Consider the following 15,215-nt stretch of genomic DNA (forward strand, 5'->3'; position numbering starts at 1 on the left):
TTTCTGTGATTCTGTGATTCTGTGATTAACAAATTGGACATAAATAGGGCAAGACAGACATGATTCACCTGCAGAAAAGCAGGTTTATAACGGGCGAAGCCACAGAATGTTAACCACACCTATGATTGACTTGCAGAACTGAAACGAAACTTGTAAGAAAAAGGGCAAGCAGGAGTAACTCATTTAAAGTAAAACAAGTTCACAACTGTCAAATCACAGAATGTTCCGGAATGAAATGTACTGCAGAAGTAACTCATTTAAAGATGCTTAACTTGTAGAACAGTAAATGAACATGCAACTTCGTGAACATTTTGTACAAATTGGGTGACATTGTATAAAATTGAAACTGCCGCTCCCGGGTAACATGTGATGTGTAATCTTTAATTTGATTGGATCTCTGAGGAGGTATGGCAGCTAAAGTGTGTATAAATATGTTTATTTTAGAATGTCTCGTTGGAGTTGGACTTGCACAGTAACGTGAGAGGTTCTCCCCAGGTAAAACAGTTTTGACTTCGATTACTGGTCTGCCTTTCTTACAACAAGCCGGTGATGTCGACCTTGTATATCACTTGGTCCACACCTTGGGGGATCACTTCAAAATTGCAAAGTGATATTGTAGTGCAATGTTACAGTGCATTGCAAATGTCTATTACATTGCTTATTGATATTACATTGCAATATTCTATTGCATTGCCAATATCTATTATATTGCAAAGTGACATTCCTTTGCAACGTGCTCTAGCATGCACATGACTGTTATATTGCAAAGTGATATTCCATTACAATGTGCTATTGCATTGCAAATGACTATTATATTGCATAGTGATGTTACATTGCAATGTTTTTTGCATCGCAAACGACTATTATATTGCAAGGTGATATTCGATTGTAATGATCTATTGCACTGGAAGTGACTATTATATTGCAAGGTAATATTCAGTTGCAATGTTCTATTGCATTGTGAACGACTATTATTGCAAAATGATATTCTATTAAAGTGATTTTTCATTGCAATATGCTATTGCATTGAAAATGAATATTGGATTGCAAATCATATTAAATTGTAATGTGCTATTGCGTTGCAAACTTCGATTATATTGTTAAGCAATATTGTATTGCAATGTGCTATTGCATTGCAAACATCCATTGTATTGCTTATTGCTATTCCATTGCAATGTTCTATTGCATTGCAAATGACTCCAGTATTTTAAAGTGATACTACATTGCAATGTGCTGTTGAAGTGCAAATGACTTTATATTTCAAAGTGATATTCCATTGCATTGTTCCATTGCTTTGCAAAGGACGATTATATTGCAAAGTGAATTTCCATTCCATTGCAAATGATGATTATATTGCAAAGTTATTTTCCATTGCAATGTGCTATTGCATTGCAAGCGAATGTTTTGCTGTAAATTGATATTCCATTGCAATGTGCTTTCATTTGCAAATGAATATTATATAGCTAACTGATAGTCCATTGCAATGTTCTATTGCATTGCAAATGTCTATTACATTGCAAAGTGATATTCCATTGCAATGCGTTTTCGCATGGCAAATGACGATTATATTGCAAGGCAATATTCCATCGCAATGTGCTACTGCATTGCAAATGAATATTGGCCTAGAAATTCAGTCTAGCCACTTTTGGGGCGGTAAAGTCGGGCGGGCGCTAAAGTTAGCGCCCGCCGGAAAGTGGAGGCCATTTTGCCGAAATTCAGTAGCTTTGGCCAAGGAGTTTGGGCGAGCGCTGAAACTGGCATTGCACTCCTATCTTTAGGCGCTAAGCCGGCGGTGCGGACTGATAACGCCGAGGCCGGGTGCAGCGCAGGTGCGGTCATGTTTTGATTGATAGCAGACACCCTGACGCCGGCCAGCTCTTAAAGGGGGAAGGGTCGACTTTGTCTGCTGCCACGCCCTGGATAGTGGAGCCCTGCAGCTAGGCCTGAACACTGCTGGTGGACCCAAATAGCGCCTGAAGCCATGCAGAAGGCCCGTGAACGAGCGCAGCGCTTCTCAGAGCATGCTTTGAGGGTGCTGCTTAGGGGGTTGGAAAAGAACAGAGAGATCTTGTGCCCGGACAGTGGCAAGAAGGCTCCCAGGAGGCAGTACAGGAGAGCCTGGAGGGAAATCACCCTGAGGGTGTCAGCCAACAGCGATGTCCCCAGGACTGGTGACCAATGCCGCAAGAAGTACAACGACCTCACTCGGTTGGTCAGGGTGAGTACCCTTTCCAGTGTCCTCCTCATCCTTGCATGTGCACCTCACATTATGGGCAAAGGTACCTCAAAGGCCGAATGGCCAGCCCTCCTCCCACAGCTATGGCACTGGAATGATCATCAATAGCACTTTCTGCACTTTACACACTGGCCAAGCTATTCGACCATGGGAGGCAGTGCACACAACAACAGGGCACCACACTGGCCAAGCTATTCGACCATGGGAGGCAGTGCACACAACAACAGGGCACCACACTGTACTTAGAGGCCATCCTTTCTCTTGCAGGCGAAGCTGGCGCAGAGTCTGAGGAGCCGGACTGTCTCTGGGGGAGGCCGTGCCCACTTCCAGGAGCTCAGTGACCTGGAGGAGTGCGTGGCTCAACTCATGCGTGCCCGGGTGGTTGGCCCCGTTGCTACTGGAGATGCCGACCCTGTGCTGGGCCCCAATGGTAAGGACATGACCGTTTGCACCTCTCTCGTTCCCCTTGCACTTCAGATCTACATCCTTTGCCACTGTCTGACCAATGCACATAATGCCACCAATCATGCCTCCCTCGCTGACGCCCTGTCCTCACTCTAAAGCTACTCTTGTGCCTTACTGCTTTCAGCTGGTGAGGAGGAGGTCCCTGAAGCTGAGAGTGCCAGTCCCTCGGAAGAGGAGGATGCCGAGGACCAAGAGGAAGGCGGCACATCGGGGGAACCCTCATCTGCGCCAGGGGATGGCAATGGAGGGGACACGTCTTGCCTGGAGGAGAGCCAGGGGGAAGTGTTGCAGGGGGGTGTAGCTCCTGGGTCCAGTGGCGTCCAGGCACGTGGGAAGGTTCGGGCAGCACGGCTGCCTTCTCCCCAGAGGGGGGAAGTATTGCAGGGGGGTGTAGTTCCTGGGCCCAGTGGCGTCCAGGCATGCGGGAAGGGTCGGGCAGCACGGCGGCCTTCTCCCCAGAGGGGGGAAGTGTTGCAGGGGAGGGCAGTTGCTGGGCCCAGTGGCGTCCAGGCACGCGGGAAGGGTCGGGCAGCTCGGCGGCCTTCTCCCCAGAGGGAGAGTCCGGCCTCCAGTCCGGAGATGGTCCTCGGCCAGGAGGTGCGCCTCCTTGATGAAATGTCCGTGGCCTCGAAGCAGCACCACAACGAGTTCATGGGGGTTGTGGGACAGTTGCCTCAGGCCATTGAGTCCCTGGCTCATAGTGTGGCCAATTTCGGGGACTCACAGGCCAGGGGTGTCGACCAACTCGCGGCAGCACAGGACGCGAGTCGAGAGTTCATGAGTGGTGCCGTGCAGACACTGGCTGATCTGATGCGGGCACAGACCAGGGCAGTTCGGGCACTCACTTCTGCCACACTCGCTGTGTCACGGAAGCATCGCCAGGGCACCCGCCACCCTGCTGCAGCACAGCGGTCTGGCCTTCACCAGATTGCTGCGCTTGCTGCAGTGCCAGCCCGGCCGAGTGCCAGTGTCTCTGGCGACCAGCGAGCGCCTGGCATCAGCCAGCTTGCCCCCATTGATGCAGCCGCCACTGCCACTCCCCCAGCCAAGCTGCGACGAGCTGCTGGAGAGACTGATGCTGCCCAGCCACAGCTGCAGCAGTCAGCAGCCGGCCCCTCAAGGGCCGGACCTCGTCTAGGCTGACCCCCAAGGGCATCTGCCGTCACGCATTGTGCCCCTCAGGAGCCTTCCCCCAGCCTTGCAACACCCACAGGGCCCAGGTTGAGGCAGAGCAACAGGTCGGGCAGGGGCCGGAGAAGCCTGCACAAGGACTCGCCCTGTCGGCACACCAAGTAGAGTGTGTTGCCAACTGTTTTTTTATATGGGGGTGTTTGTGTTCTGTATGGGGGGGGGGCTTATTTTGCTAACGCCGAAGATGAAGGCAACTGTTTTTTTATATGGGGGTGTTTGTGTTCTGTATGGGGGGTTTGTCTTGGTTAGACCGACGATGAAGGCCAATTGGATGGACAAGTTTTGTTATTCCTCCTCAGGTTGTGGGAGTGAGATATGTTTTTGACTGTTTTTTGGGGGTGTTGTCTGTTTCTCTGTTTCATGTGGGAAGGGCCCTGAGTTTGTTAAATAAAGCTTTTTATTTATTCAGCTTGTCCAGGTGTCATGCTTCAAGTGGTTGTTGCGTTAACCGGCTGAGGGCTTGCGGAGCGGCTGCATTCAGGTGCGTTCATTGCCACAAGCCATTCCCTGACAGGGGGCCTAGAAGTATCGTTCAATAAGCCGCCGGCGGACGGCCCTTGGACCTTGTGGCTCCCTCCTGGGCTGGTACTCCTCCTCCTCCTCCTCCTCCTCCTCATGGTCCTCCTGCTCATCCTCCTGAGGTGGTGGTCCAATGTGAGGTGGCAGTGCCTGAGTCCTGAGGATAGCCAGGTTGTGCAGCATGCAGCAAACGACGACGAACTGGGAGACTCTATCCGGCGAATACTGTAGAGATCCGCCGGATCGATCCAGGCAGCGGAACCATTGCTTGAGGACACCAATCATTTGCTCTATGATGTTCCTTGTGGCTTGATGGCTTTCTTTGTATGCCTCCTCCGCAGGGGTCCTGGGCGCGCAGAGCGGGGTCATGAGCCATGTACACAAAGGGTAGCCCTTGTCCCCAATAAGCCATCCCCTTGGGGGAGGCTGTGCCTCGAACATGTCAGCCACAGTAGTCTGGCGCAGGATAAATGCATCGTGGCTGCTTCCTGGAAAGCGGGCATTGACAGCTAGGATGCGCTGCCTGTGGTCACACACCAGCTGTACATTGAGGGAATGGTAGCCCTTCCGGTTGTGGTAATCCTCGGCATTGTCGATAGGTTCCCACATAGCCACATGCATGCAGTCAATGGTGCCCTGCACCATGGGGAAGTCGGCGATCCTGGCAAATCTGACTGCACGCTGCTCCTGCCTCTCTAGGGTCATGGGGAAGGAGATGAATTGGTGTCTCCTTGCGAAAAGGGCATCGGTGACTTGCCGGATGCAGCGATGCACGGTGAACTGGGAAATGTTCACTATGTCCCCAGCAGTGGCTTGGAATGAGCCGCTTGCATAAAAGTTCAGAGCCACCGTGACCTTCACTTCCACCGACAGAGACGTCCTGCACATCAGCTGTGGACGCAGATCTCTGTGAAGCAGCTGGCAGATCTCTGCAACCACCTCCCTTCTGAAGCGCAGCCTCTTAACACAATGCGCGGCAGTCATGGTGAGATAGGACACCTGCTGCTGGTATTCCCTGAGTGGGTAAGGCCTACGTTGCCGACGCCTGATGGCCCCTCTGCGTCTAGGCATGGCTGGCCCTCTCACACAGCGTCTGCAAGCCCTTCGCACATAATGCTCGAACTGAGGGTTGGAACCCCATGCAGCCCCCATAATAAACTTGCAAACAGTGAAATCACAATGAGTGAAATTTCCAAGCTCTGGCCAGAAGCCAAAAATACCTCTCCTATGTTGTCCCAAATCAGGAAGGTCTGTTCCTTGGTCTCTGCCCAGAAATCCAAAGCACTAAAGTCATTGCAGCAAAATGGCTGGCCTTTATAGTTCAGTCTAAGTGCCCTTTAATTAGCACTCCCCGAGGCCCGCAGGGCCTCTGCTGCGTTCCACTTCACAGTTCTTAACAGCGCCATGCCCACATTGGGCGGGCGCCACTGAATTTCCGGTTTGGGGCGCACAAACAGCGTTGCACGACGAAATGACGTCATAAGCTGCGCCCGCAGCTGAGCGGGCGCAAACACTTTGCGCCGGCGCTAAATGTCAACTGAAGTTGGGCGTAGGCACAGATCGGCCTGCGCCCGGGCGCTAAGTGCCTAGCGCTGGAAATCTACCCCTCTTATGGCGCTAACGGCTGGCGGACGCAACTGAATTTCTAGGCCATTATATTTTAAAGTGATATTCCATTGCAATCTTCTGTTGCATTGCAATTGACGAGTATATTGCAAAGTGAATTTCCATTGAAACTTGCTATTGCATTGCTAATGTCTATTTTATTAGTTATTGATATTCCATTGCAATGTTCTACTGCATTGCAAATGTCTATTATATTGCAAAGTGATATTCCATTGCAATATGCTTTGGCATGACAAATGACAATTATATTGCAAGGCAATATTCCATTGCAATGTGCTATTGCATTGCAAAGGAATATTATATTGTAAATTGATATTCCATTGCAATCTTCTATTGCATTGCAAATGACAAGTATATTGCAAAGTGACATTCCTTTTCCATGAGCTATTGCAATGCAAATGACGATTATTTTGCAAGAGATATTCCATTACAATGTGCTATAGCATTGCACATGACTGTTATATTGCAAAGGTGATATTCCATTGCAATGTTCTACTGCATTGCAAATGTCTATTATATTGCAAAGTGATATTCCATTGCAATGTGCTTTGGCATGGCAAATGGCAATTATATTTCAAGGCAATATTCCATCGCAATGTGCTATTGCATGGCAAATGAATATTATATTGTAAATTGATATTCCATTGCAATCTTCTATTGCATTGCAAATGACAAGTATATTGCAAAGTGACATTCCTTTTCCATGAGCTATTGCATTGCAAATGAAGATTATTTTGCAAAGAGATTTCCATTGCAATGTGCTATAGCATTGCACATGACTGTTATATTGCAAAAGTAATATTCCATTGCAATGTGCTATTACATTGCAAATGACTATTATATTGCAAAGTGATATTATATTGCAATGTTCTATTGCATTGCAATAGACTATTATATTGCCAAGTGATCTTGAATATGATGATAATATTGCAAATCGATATTCCATTGCAATGTTCTATTGCAATATAAATGACGATTAAATTGCAAAGTGAGTTTCCATCGCTATGTGCCACTGCATTGAAAATGACGATAATATTGCAAAGTAATATTACATTGCAAGGTGCTATTGCATTGCAAATGCCGATTATATAGCCAATCCAATTTTCATTGCAATGTGCTACTGCATTACAAATGACGATAATATGGCCGAGTGATGTTCCACTGCAATGTTCTATTGCATTGCAAATGACGAGTATATTGCAAAGTGACATTCCTTTGAAATGTGCTATTGCATTGCAAATGATGATTATTTTCCAATGCAATATTATATTGGAATGTGCTATAGCATTGCACCTGACTCTTATATTGCAAAGCGATATTATATTGCAATGTGCTATTGCATTGCATTGCAATTGACTATTATATTGCAAAGTGATATTCCATTGCAATGTTCTATTGCATTGCAAATGATGAGTATATTGCAAAGTGAAATTACTTTGCAATGTGCTATTGCATTGCAAATGCAGATTATTTTGCAAAGTGATGTCCCATTGCACTGTAATTAACTATTATGTTGCAAATTAATCTTCCATTGTGAAGTTCTAGTGCATTGCAAGTGACTAATATATTGCAAAGTATAGTTCACTGCAATGGTCTATTGCATTGCAAATGACTATTATATTGCAAAGTGATATTACATTGTATTGTTCTAATGCATTGCAAATGAATATTTTATTGCAAAGTGATAATGCATTGCAATGTCCTATTGCATTGCAAATGACGAGTATATTGCAAAGTGATATTTCATTGCAATGCGCTTTGGCATGGCAAATGACGGTTATATTGCAAATCGATATTCCATTGCAATGTTCTATTGCAATACAAATGATGATTATATTGCAAATTGATTTTCCATCGCTATGTGCTACTGCATTTAAAATGAAGATAATATTGCAAAGTGATTTTCCACTGCGATGTGCTATTGCATTGCAAAATAATGTTATATTGCAATGTTCTATTGCATTGCTATGTTCTATTGCATTGCAAATGATGTATATTGCAAAGTGACATTCCTTTGCCATGTGCTACTGCATTGCAAGTGATGATTATTTTCCAATGCGATATTATATTGCAATGTGCTATATCTTTGCACCTGACTCTTATATTTTGCAAAGTGATTTTCCATTGCAATGTGCTGTTGCATTGCAATTGGCTATTATATTGCAAAGTGATATTCCGTTGCAATGTTTAATTGCATTGCAAATGACGAATAAATTGCAAAGTGAAATTGCTTTGCAATGTGCTATTGCATTGCAAATGAAGATTATTTTGCAAAGTGATGTTCCATTGCACTGCAAATGACTATTAAGTTGCAAAGTAATCTTCAATTGCAATGTTCTATTACATTGCAAATGACTATTATATTGCAAAGTATATTCCAGTGTAATGGTCTATTGCATTGCAAAGTACTATTATATTTCAAAGTGATATTACGTTGCAATGTTCTATTGCATTGCAATTGACGATTATATTGCAAAGTGATATTCCATTGCAATGACCTGCTGCACTTCAAATGACTATTACCTTGCAAGTTAATATTGAGTAGCAATGTTCTATTGCATTGTGAACCACTATTATTGCAAAATGATATTCTATTGAAGTGTGGTATTGCATTGCAAATGACCATTATATTGCAAAGTGATCTTGCATATGACGATAATATTGCAAATCGTATATTCCATTGCAATGTTCTATGGCATTGCAAATGATGATTATTTTGCGAAGAGATTTTCCATTGCAGTGTGCTATTGTATTGAAAATGACGCTTATATTGCAAAGTGATATGCCACTGCAATTTGGTATTGATTTGCAAATGACCATTATATTGCATAAGTAATTTTCCATTGCAAAATGCTATGGCATTGAAAATGAATATTGTATTGCAAAGTGATATTACATTGTGATGTGCAATTGCATTGCAAAGCAATATTGTACTGCAATGTGCTATTGCATTGCAAATGTCTATTTTATTGAATATTGATATTCCATTGCAATTTCCTATTGCATTGCAAATGATTCTAATATTGTAAAGTGATATTACATGGTAATGTGCAATTGCATTGCAAATTTCGATTATATTGCTAAGCAATATTGTACTGCAATGTGCTATTGCATTGCAAATGTCTATTTTATTGAATATTGATATTCCATTGCAATTTCCTATTGCATTGCAAATGATTCTAATATTGTAAAGTGATATTACAATGCAATGTGCTATTGCATTGCAAATGACGAGTATATTGCAATGTTCAATTATATTGCAAATGATGATTATATTGCAAGGCAACATTCCATTGCAATGTGCTATTGCATTGCAGACGACTGTTATGTTGTAAATTGATATTCCATTGCAATGTGATATGCATTGCAAATGAATATTATATAGCAAACTGACATTCAGTTGCATTGTGCTAGTGCATTGCAAATGACTTATATTGCAAAGTGACATGCCTTTCCCATGTGCTACTGCATTGCAAGTGATGATTATTTTCCAATGCGATATTATATTGCGATGTGTTATTCTGTTGCAATGTTCTATTGCATTGCAAATGACGAGTATATTGCAAAGTGAAATTACTTTGCAATGTGTTATTGCATTGCAAATGAAGATTATTTTGCAAAGTGATGTTCCATTGCAGTGCTAATGACTATTAAGTTGCAAAATTAGCTTCAATTGCAATGTTAAATTACATTGCAAATGACTTATATATTGCAAAGTATATTCCATTGCAATGGTCTATTGCATTGCAAATCATGAGTATATTGAAAAGTGATATTCGTTTGCAATCTGCTATTGCATTGCAAATGAAGATTATTTTGCAACGTGATGTTCCATTGCACTGTAATTGACTATTATGTTGCAACGTAATCTTCCATTGCAATGTTCTATTGCATTGCAAATGACTAATATATTGCAAAGTATATTCCAGTGCAATGGTCTATTGCATTGCAAATTACTATTATATTGCAAAGTGATATTATGTTGCAATGTTCTATTGCATTGCAATAGACTATTATATTACAAAGTTATATTCCTTTGCAATGACCTGCTGCACTGCAAATGACCATTATCTTGCAAGGTAATATTCAGTTGCATGTTCTATTGCATTGTGAACCACTATTATTGCAAAATGATATTCTATTGAAGTGTGGTATTGCATTGCAAATGACTATTATATTGCAAAGAGAACTTGCATATGACGATAATATTGCAAATCGATATTCTGTTGCAATGTTCTATGGCTTTGCAAATGACGATTATATTGCAAAGTTATTTTCCATTGCAGTGTGCTATTGCATTGAAAATGACACTTATACTGCAAAGTGATATGCCGCTGCAATTTGGTATTGATTTGCAAATGACCATTATATTGCATAAGTGATTTTCCATTGCAATATGCTATGGCATTGAAAATGAATATTGTATTGCAAAGTGATATTACATTGTAATTTGCAATTGCATTGCAAATTTCGATTATATTGCTAAGCAATATTGTACTGCAATGTGTTATTGCATTGCAAATGTCTATTTTATTGCATATTGATATTCCATTGCAATGTGCTATTGCATTGCAAATGATTCTAATATTGTAAAGTGATATTACATTGCAATGTGCTATTGCATTGCAAATGACTATTCTATTGCAATGTTCAATTATATTGCAAAAGATGATTATATTGCAAGATGATATTCCATTGCAATGTGCTATTGCATTGCAGATGACTGTTATGTTGTAAATTGATATTCCATTGCAATGTGATATGCATTGCAAATGAATATAATATAGCAAAGTGGCATTCCATTGCATTGTGCTATTGAATTGCAAATGACTATTATATTGCAAATGATATTCCATTGCAATTTTGCATTGCATTGCAAAGCACGATTATATGGCAAAGTGATTTTCCATTGCAATGTGCTATTGCATTGCAAATGTCTACTATATTGCTTATTGATATTCCATTGCAATGTTCTATTGCATTGCAAATGTCTATTATATTGCAAAGTGATATTCCATTGCAATGCACTTTGGCAAAGGCAAATGATGATTAAATTGCAAGCAAATATTCAATTGCAATGTGCCATTGCATTGCAAATGAATATTTTATTGCAAAATGATATTGCATTGCAATGTCCTATTGCATTGCAAATTACAAGCATATTGCAAAGTGACGTTCCTTTACAGTGAGATATTGCATCGCAAATGACAATTATTTTGCAGAGATATTCCATTGCAATGTGCTATAGCATTGCACGTCTGTTATATTGCAAAGTGATATTCAATTGCAAGTGTGCTATTGCATTGCAAATGACTATTATATTGCAAAGTGATATTCCATTGCAATATGCTATTGCATTGCAAATGACTATTAGATTGCAAAGTGATATTACGTTGCAATGTTCTATTGCATTGCAATAGACTATTATATTGCAAAGTGATATTCCATTGCAATGATCTATTGCACTGCAGATGACTATTATCTTGCCAGGTAATATTCAGTTGCAATGTTCTATTGCATTGTGAAAGACATTTATTGCAGAATGATATTTTTTTTTAAATTCATTTATGGGATGTGGGCATCGCTGGCTAGGCCTGCATTTAGTTCCCATCCCTAATTGCCCTTGAGAAGATGGTGGTGAGCCGCCTTCTTGAACCGCTGCAGTCCATATGGTGTAGGTACACCAACAATGCCGTTAGGAAGGGAAAAATCTAAGAAGTCACACGACACCAGGTTATAGTCCAACAGCTTTATTTGAAATCACAAGCTTTCGGAGCGCTGCTCCTTCTTCAGGTGAAGAAGGAGCAGCGCTCCGAAAGCTTGTGATTTCAAATAAAGCTGTTGGACTATAACCTGGTGTCGTGTGACTTCTTACATTTGTCCACCCCAGTCCAACTCCGTCATCTCCACACCATGGTTAGGAAGGGAGTTCCAGGATTTTGGCCCAGCAACAGTGAAGGAACGGCGATACAGGTCCAAGTCCGGATGGTGTGTGGCTTGGAGGGGAACTTGTAGGTGGTGATGTTCCCATGCATCTGCTGCCCTTGTCCTTCTAAGTGGTAGAGGTCGTGGGTTTGGAAGGTGCTGTTGAAGGAGCTTTGGCGAGTTGCTGCAGTGCATCTTGTAGATGGTACACACTGCAGCCACAGTGCGCCGGTGGTGGAGGGAGTGAATGTTGAAGGTGGTGGATGGAGTGTCAATCAAGCAGGCTGCTTTATCCTGAATGGTGTCGAGCTTCTTGAGTGTTGATGGAGCTGCACACATCCAGGCAAGTGGAGAGTATTCCATCACACTCCTGACTTTTGCCTTGTGAATGGCGGAAAGGCTTTGGGGAGTCAGGAGGTGAGACACTCGCCGCATAATTCCCAGCCTCTGGCCTGCTTTTGTAGCCACAGTATTTATATGGCTGGTCCAGTTCAGTTTCTGATCAATGGTAACCCCCAGGATGTTGATAGTGGGAGATTCAGCGATGGTAATGCCATTGAATGTCAAGGGGAGATGGTTAGAGTCTCGCTTGTTGGAGATGGTCATGGCCTGGCACTTGTGTGGTGCAAATGTTACTTGCCACTTGTCAGCCCAAGTCTGAATGTTGTCCAGGTCTTGCTGCATATGGACGCGGACTGCGTCAGTATCTGGCGAGTCTTGAGTGGTGCTGAACAGTGTGCAATCATCAGCAAACATCCCCACTTCTGACCTTATGTTGGAGGGAAGGTCATTGAAGTGTGGTATTTCATTGCAAATTACTATTATATTGTTAAGCAATATGTCATTGCAATGTTCTATTGCATTGCAAAGTATGATTATATTGCAAAATGATCTTGCATATGATGATAATACTGCAAAGTGATATTTCATTGCAATGTTCAATTGCATTGGAAATGCCGTGTATATTGCAAAGTGACATTCCTTTACAATGAGCTATTGCATTGCAAATGACGGTTATTTTGCAGAGATATTCCATTGCAATGTGATATAGCTTGCACATGACTGTTATATTGCAAAGTGATATTTCATTGCAAAGTGCTATTGCATTGCAAATGACTATTATATTGCAAAGTGATATTCCATTGCAATATGCTATTTCATTGCAATATGCTATTGCATTCCAAATTACTATTATATTGCAATGTGATATTACATTGCAATGTTCTATTGCATTGCAATAGACTATTATATTGCAAAGAGATATTCCATTGCAATGACCTATTGCACTGTAAATGACTATTATATTTCAAGGTAATAATCAGTTGTAATGTTCTATTGCATTGTGAATGACTATTATTGCAATATGATATTCAATTGTAGTGTGGTATTGCATTGCAAATGACTATTGTTAAGCAATATTTCATTGCAATGTTCTATTGCATTGCAACGTACCATTATATTGCAAAATGATCTTGGCTATGAGGATAAAATTGCAAATCGATATTCCATTGCAATTTGCTATTGCATTGGAAATGCCGATAATATAGTAAAGTGATATTACATTGCAATGTGCTATTGCACTGCAAATGACGATTATATTGCAAAGTGATATGCCACTGCAATGTGGTATTGATTTGCAAATGACAATTATATTGCAAAATTGATTTTCCATTGCAATATGCTATTGCTTTGACAATGAATATTGTACTGCAAAGTGATATTACATTGTAATGTGCTATATCATTGCAAATTTTGATTATATTGCTAAGCAATATTGTATTGCAATGTGCTATTGCATTGCAAATGTCTATTTTATTGCTTATTGATATTCCATTGCAATGTTCTATGGCATTGCAAATGTTGATTATTTTGCAAAGTGATATTCCTTTTCAATTTGCTATTGCATTGCAAATGACTCTAATATAGCAAACTGATGTTCCAATGCATTGTGCTATTGCATTGCAAGTGATTATTATATTGCAAAATGATATTCTATTGCAAGGTGATATTGCATTGCAAATGATGATTAAATTGCAAAGTGATGTTCTATTGCATTGCAAATGATAATTATATTGTAAAGTGATATTCCATTGCAATGTGCTATGCATTGCCAATGAATATTATATAACAAACTGATATTCCATTGCATTGTGCTGTTGCATTGCAAATGACAATTATATTGCAAAGTGATATTCCATTGCAATGGTCTATTGCAATGCAAATGATGATTATATTGCAAAGTGATGTTCCTCTGCAATGTTCAATTGCAAAGCAAATGATGATTATTTTGCAAAGCGATATTCCATTGCAATAATCTATTGCACTGCAAATGATGATTAAAATTTATATTATAATGCAACGTGATATTCTGTTGCAATGTTTCCTGCATTGCAAATGACTATTATATTGCATAGCGATATTCCATTGCAATTTCGAATTGCTCTGAAAATGACGATTGTATTGCAAAATGATATGTGAAATGATGATAATATTGCATAGTGATATTACATTACAATGTGCTTATGCATTACAAATGATGATTATTTTGTAAAGCGTTATTCCATTGCAATGTGCTATCGCATTTCAAACGACTATTATATAGCAAAGTGATATTCCATTACAATATTCTATTGCACTGCAAAGGACTATTATACTCCATAGTAATATTCAATTGCAAAGTTATACTGCATTGTAGGTGATTATTATATCGTATATTGATATTCCATTGCAATGTGTATTGCTTTGCAAAGGACGATTATATTGCAAAGTGATTTTCCATTGCAATGTGCTATTGCTTTGAAAATGTCTATTATATTGCAAATTGATATTCCATGGCAATGCTCTATTGCTTTGCAAAGGACGATTATATTGCGAAGTGATTTTCCATTTCAATGTGCTATTTCATGGAACATGAATATTTTATTGCAAAGTGATATTACACTGCAATATGCTATTGCATTGCAAATCACAATTATATTGCAAGGCGATATTCCATTGCAAAGTGATATGGCATTGCAGATGGTTATAACATTGCAAAGTGATAATATATTGCAGTGTTCTATTGGATGGCAAATTATAATTATATTGCAAAGTTATATTCCATTGCAATGTGCTATTTCATTGCAAATTAGTGTAGTATTTTAAATTGATATTACATTGCAATGTGCTATTGAATTTCAAATGAATGTTATATAGCAAACTGATATTCCATTGGATTGTGCTGTTGCATTTCATATGACTATTATATTGCAAA

This window comes from Somniosus microcephalus, unplaced genomic scaffold, assembly GCF_052327205.1.
Source record: "Somniosus microcephalus isolate GS21.2 unplaced genomic scaffold, FLI_Smic_1.0 unresolved_chr3, whole genome shotgun sequence".
NCBI classification, from domain to species: domain Eukaryota; kingdom Metazoa; phylum Chordata; class Chondrichthyes; order Squaliformes; family Somniosidae; genus Somniosus; species Somniosus microcephalus.